Here is a 6,000-nt window from a genome sequence, read left to right on the forward strand (position 1 = left end):
TTTGACTTTTTTTACTTTTGTGTTTGTTTGTTTAGTTTTGTTTTGGCAGTTATTTGGGGGGTTATTAGTTTGTTTGCTTTTAATTAACAATGCTTTTTTGCTTGTTAGTTTTTTTCATTTGTTTGGTTTTAATGTTTGTTTGTTTTTTCAAGTCTTTTTATTTATCTTATTTATAAAATTTATAAAAAAAATGTTTTAGCCAATTTATTTGTTTAATAATTTGTTTATTTATTTGTTTGTTGATTTGTTTGATTTTCTATCCATTGAAGGGCATATTTTCCCCATGAACCTTTTTATTTTTAGCATTTAAATTTAATTTAATTAAAAAAAGCACATGCAATTACAAAAAGCACCAGCAAATTAAGAAAAGATCCTTATTAGTTTGATTGCATATGCACTTTTACACAATGCAAACACTTTACTGTATGAATGCGTTGACTTACTAAAGACAAGGGAATTGAGACATTAAAATAAACAAACAAAAAAGATCACTTACAACTTCACTGAGCAATAGTCACGACGCAGCAGTTTCTGTCATTTTTTGGGGCTCCTTTGAAACATTTCAGTTGTGTTCCATTCTTTTTGTGTTGTGAGAGAATGCTGTTGTTTTTGTATAAAAAAACAAAAAAAAAAAATGTTCTTTTGTTTACTTGTTTACATTAGCATTTCTTGTTTGTCCATTCCTTCGTCCCTGCATTTTTTAATATGTCGTACATTTTCTGTTACTTTATTCATTTTTACTTTTCTTTGATTGGTGATTGATGGATTTCTGTAGCATCATTCTGTAGCATTTTAGAGTAATTATATTCTTTCATTAGCTCCTTTCAAACATACAGACCTTTCCGGAAAATTACTGTTGATTTTTTGAAAAGTGATTATGTGTGAACAGGCCTTTTTTGAAAAAAACCTGTAAATTTGTTTTGTCAATTTTCCGGAAAGAGAAGTTTTTACATCACCAGTAATTAGCCGGAATGCTGCTCTGTGTAAACACAGAAGAAAAAATACTTGAAAGAGTGCATTTACGCTTAACATGAGATGTCAACTTCAGCCAATCAGAATACTCAGATGCATCCACATTCGCGCTGTTTATGAAAATAAAAGCTTTTGAATATTTTCCCAGACACATTTAGCTGCTAGATGTTAGTCAAATAATGCTTCTATGTTCTTTCTTAATGCCAACTGTGTTAAGAATTATTGGTAAAATGCTAATGATTAACCGCTGATTGTTTACCTTCACGCTCTGCTTTAGTTGCTTGACCCGTGTGTTTGCGAAGGAGCTGGTGAGCACCAGTACAAACACATATTGTGTACATCTCGACATGCGAATATGTTCATTGATTTATTCATTCATTTTCTTTTTGGCTTAGTCCCTTTATTAATCTGGGATCGGAAGCGGAATTAACCGCCAACTTATTCAGCATTTGTTTAACGCAGCGGATGCCCTTCCAGGCACAACCCATCACTGGGAAACCCATAAACACTCATTCGCACACATACATACACTATGGACAATTTAGCTTAGCCAATTCACCTGTACCGCATGTCTTTGGACTGTCTGGGAAACAGGAGCACACGGAGGAAACCCACAGGGACAAAAGCAGCTGCAGAAATGCTAAAGCTTTAAATAAAAGTGAAATCATCAACAAAAGCCTGACAACTTCCATGTTTACAAATGCAGACTCAGCCATTTAGAGCTCATTTCTGGTTAATGATGTCAAGATTTATCGGTATTTTGGAATGGATCTGTGAATGATTTTTGCCTGTGTGAACAGCACTTATTTGAATCTACTGGTAATCTTCCTGCAATTTTTTTTTTGGATATTTACCAGTATAACTGTTTGTTTGGTCATTCATTCATTAATTCATTGATACATTGATTGATTGATTGATTGATTGATTGATTCATTCATTCATTCATTCATTCATTCATTGATTCATTAATTCATCCATTCATTCATTTGTTATTGTTCATTTACAATGGCTTTATAAAATGGAATACATTTGCTTGCCTGCTTTTGTGCATTTGTTGATTTTTTATGTTTTATTTAGTTATCTAGCTTGTTCATTCATTCATTCATTCATTTATTCATTCATTCATTCATGCATTTGTTATTGTTCATCTATAATGGGTGTATGAAATTGAATTTGTTTGCTGTTTGTTTGTTTTATGTTTTGTTTAGGTTCATCCATTCAAACTATTATTTCAATAATGACTTGATAAAAATTATGTATTTGTCCTAATTATTTTTTCATTTTAGTATTATTTTCTGACTGTGCGAAACAATGGTGACTGTTTCTTCATTCATGTGTTTGTTTTCACAATAATTTCATCAAATGATGGGGTGCGTTCAATCCATTTAGATCTCTTTCTCCTTTTTTCTTTTTCTTTCATGGCTTCCCATCTCTCTGGTTCCTGAATCCAGGAGGTCTTTGCTCTTTGGCACTGGCGATCGTGGTGACCAAAGCAGGAAGAATCATAGGGCACGGCAGTGAATCAAAGGCTGGACCACGCATAGGATGGCGGGGGTGTGGGGGTTGTGTGGAGGTGATGACCTTGAGTATTGATCCAAGCTTCCATAATTTCCATGGCTTACTGGGGCCCTTCTCCCAACCTGCTGGAGTACATTAGACCAGAAATCCATAACACGGCCCATGTTCATCCAAGCACAGGAAGAAACTGAATTAAATGTTAAAAAACAATCTGGAGCTGCAGTTGGGGCCGATTCATCATGATTCCCGGGTGTCAGGCAGGTAGGATGACCATGGAGGATTCAGCCAATGGCCGGAGAGCTCACACCACAGATAGACTCATTCGGACTCATCTGTCAGCAAACTGGCCAGTGCAGGATTTTTAAACACTGACACAAATGTGGCCGTGGTCAGCAAGTTACTAAATTACTTTGGAGTTATTGTCCGAGATGAGAATGGATCAAATTTGAAACAACAGCAATTGTGTGAATATTGAAGCTATTCTGCATGGCAGCAAGTATTAAGTAAGCCCTACTGAATCTGAATTAAACTGTAAATACAATCAGTCCAAGGTTAGTTAAAAGATTTCAACTTTTGTATCTGTCTCTGTGCTTAAAGCTTTAGTAATTCAATTAAATAAAGAAACCTAGAACTGCACAAAAGGGAAAAAAAAAATGAGCGGGGGGTGGGGGGCTGTGAGGGGCGAGCGCGTGCACGTCTAGAACGTGCTGACGTGAGACGTCTGCTTTAGCCAATCAGAACTGTTAGACGCGTTCACGTCCGCGCGGTTTATGAGAATAAAAGCCTTTGAATATTTTTTCAGACACATTTAGCTGCTAGAAATTAAGCAGATAACGTTTATATGTTCATCTTAATGCCAACCGTGTAAATAATTATCGATAAGATGCTTATGATAAGCCCGTGAGCGCTAGAACACACATATTATGTACATCTCGACATGGCAACAGGGTTTCAGCGCTGTGTTAGGGATCTCTGGGTATTCTGCCATTACTTTAATCCAGAACACCGGCACCGTCATTTACGATCTCCAGCAGTGGGTCTTCTTCTTGCACAGACATGCTGGATTCAGCTCGTTTGTTAACAAATGGGTCACGTATCCATTCCCTAGCTGTTTGTGGGTTGGGAAGTAGCGCTCAAACTCCTTTAACAGCGAAGAATGATGAGGGCCCAGGCTCAGTCTCACACAAAATCCCCGCTAATGTTTGAAACATGTCTAACATGACTCAGTTTGGCTTTAAATGCAGCTACTTTATCTGCCAACTTAAAGATAATTAATTCTTGTGCGGCCCGGTACTGATTGATCCACGGACCGGTACCGGTCCGCGACCCGGGGGTTAGGGACCACTGCTGTAAAGTAACAAATTATAAATACTCAAATTGAGTAGTTTTTCTCAGGAATTGTAATTTTAGTTAGTTTAGTTTAGATTTTGTAATGAGAATTAGTTGCAATGTACCTTAAATTCAACAAACGGACCATCAAAATAAAGGGATGGCTGACAACTGACAGCTTTGTGAGCAAGTGCTCCAAAGGTTCTCTTCAGTCGCTAAATCCTGGTTTAGGGACTTTGCCAAAAATCTTTAGTGCAAAAAACTTCAATCACCATGACAGTGTTGGTGTGAATTTTTGGAATGTGTGAGTGAAATGATATAATTTCCACAGGGAAAGCGAGGGTGTATCCCCATGCTTTTATCATGTTCAACAAGGGGCAGAGTGACATTAAAGCTCATTACAGCTGTTGATCTGAAATCAATGTGAAGATGTGGCCCTGTGTCTTCATAGTGTTGAGTCTAGACTGCTTCCAAACTACTTGCATTCTACTATGACAGAGTAATCGCACCATTGACCAGGCACTCCTGTATGGAAGTCATTAAACAAAACTGGGGATTAACCGGGGGTCGGGCGCGTGTTATTATCATGTAAAAAGGTTTCCTTTTCAGCTCTGCCAGAAATATTTAGAATAATGATATGTTGTAGGTATTGCATGGATGAGGCTGCTTGTATGTTATGGGGAGTGACAATGGATTCTGCACAGATCTTTTTTTTCCTTTCTTTTATATTTGGGTCCTCCTGTCAAAATCACGTTTGAGTAGGGGGATTTTGCCATTAAGGGATTTGGGGGTGACATCAGTGTGGCCCCTATAAGTATATATGTACTCCCATTTTTTATTTTTTTTTTACCTTGCATGAAATCATTAGTGTAGATAGTTAGAATAGATGCTAGGTTGTTATAGACCCAATATTCTGGTCCAGAGACTCAAGGAGTCATCTATTAGATGTGTGCATTGACATCTGGACAATTTTAAATCTAAAATATTTTGTGTGTGTATATATACGCCTCGGCAATATCTAGACATATCTGATGTATCTGATGTAGGAGGCCTTGATGGACAGAGGCGAATTTGGCCACGATGCCAGGGTTAAACCCCTAATCTTTTTCGAAGGACATCCTTGGATTTTTAATGACCACAGAGTCAGGACCCCACTGGGCAGCATAGTGTCCCCGTCACTGTACTGGGGTGTTAGGACCCAGACCACAGGCTGAGCACCTACTCTGGGCCTCACTAACCCCACTTCTTGCAGCAACCTTAGCTTTCACATGTAAATACACTATATAAATACACATTACATTTATACTACAATTGCTATATTTTATCCATAACTCACAGAAGATAAAAATAGTAGTTAATAGTTACATAAAAAAAACAACAACAGGCAAATGATTTTTTTTTTCATGCACTGTAAAACCCATTAAGTTAAGGTAACACTACGGGCAACTTAGTTTATCCAATTGCAAGTGACCTTCTTGCTGTGAGGTGACAGCGCTACCCACTGCGTCACCCACTTTCTTGTTTTGTTTTGTGTAAAAATGCAGTTAATGAGTATTACCATTGGTTGTGTGTTCACGTCCCATCTTGTTTGAGCACATGGCTTTGTTTTGCTCTTTTTTTGTGCTGTCCTCTCCCTATTGTCTAGCTCTATATCATACTCTTTGTCATAATTCAAGTCTCATCGTGTTGCCAGTTTGTTGTTTGTGATTACTTCCCTGAAATTGTTCTTTTTTTCACCTGTCTTGTCTAATCCTGCCCTGCCCTGCCTTGCCAGCCCAGTCTAGATTTGTTTAATAGTTAATGTGTTGTTTTTGTTGCCTTTTTTTGACTTTATTGTTAAATAAAACCTGTTTTCCCTTGCTCTTTCTCTACCCACATGCCTGAAAGTCCTCCAACACATACCTGATATTGATAGTTTAAACCGTTAGAACTCTATTTTAATAATCTAAGTGCAAAGTCTAATGCACATGGCGCAAAAGCATTAAGGGTGTGTCCGAATCTACTTTTTCTATTTTAAGAACAGAAAAATACGGTCTGCACTCTGGCGCATGGTCTAACAGGGTTGTGATTATTCTCTTAATGGAATATGATCGAGTATTGAGCTTAATGTGCATTAAAACAGGCAGAGTCTAATCTCACATTCCCTTTAAGAGTCAGTTGGTCCACGCCATGGTATATTTG

The 6,000-nt window shown here is 37.5% G+C and overlaps 1 long non-coding RNA gene across 2 annotated transcripts in view; it reads left to right on the top strand.

Annotated features, from left to right (window-relative positions):
- LOC141378759 (uncharacterized) overlaps positions 1–5,681 on the top strand; it is a 108,436-nt gene extending 102,755 nt beyond the window's left edge. For both annotated transcript variants that reach the window (XR_012394088.1, XR_012394087.1), the window contains one exon: positions 2,424–5,681. This is a non-coding gene — a long non-coding RNA (uncharacterized lncRNA). The remainder of the gene's footprint in view (positions 1–2,423) is intronic.
- The last annotated feature ends 319 nt before the right edge of the window (positions 5,682–6,000 follow it).

The sequence above is a fragment of the Danio rerio genome, chromosome 18 (genome assembly GCF_049306965.1).
Source record: "Danio rerio strain Tuebingen ecotype United States chromosome 18, GRCz12tu, whole genome shotgun sequence".
NCBI classification, from domain to species: Eukaryota; Metazoa; Chordata; class Actinopteri; order Cypriniformes; family Danionidae; genus Danio; species Danio rerio.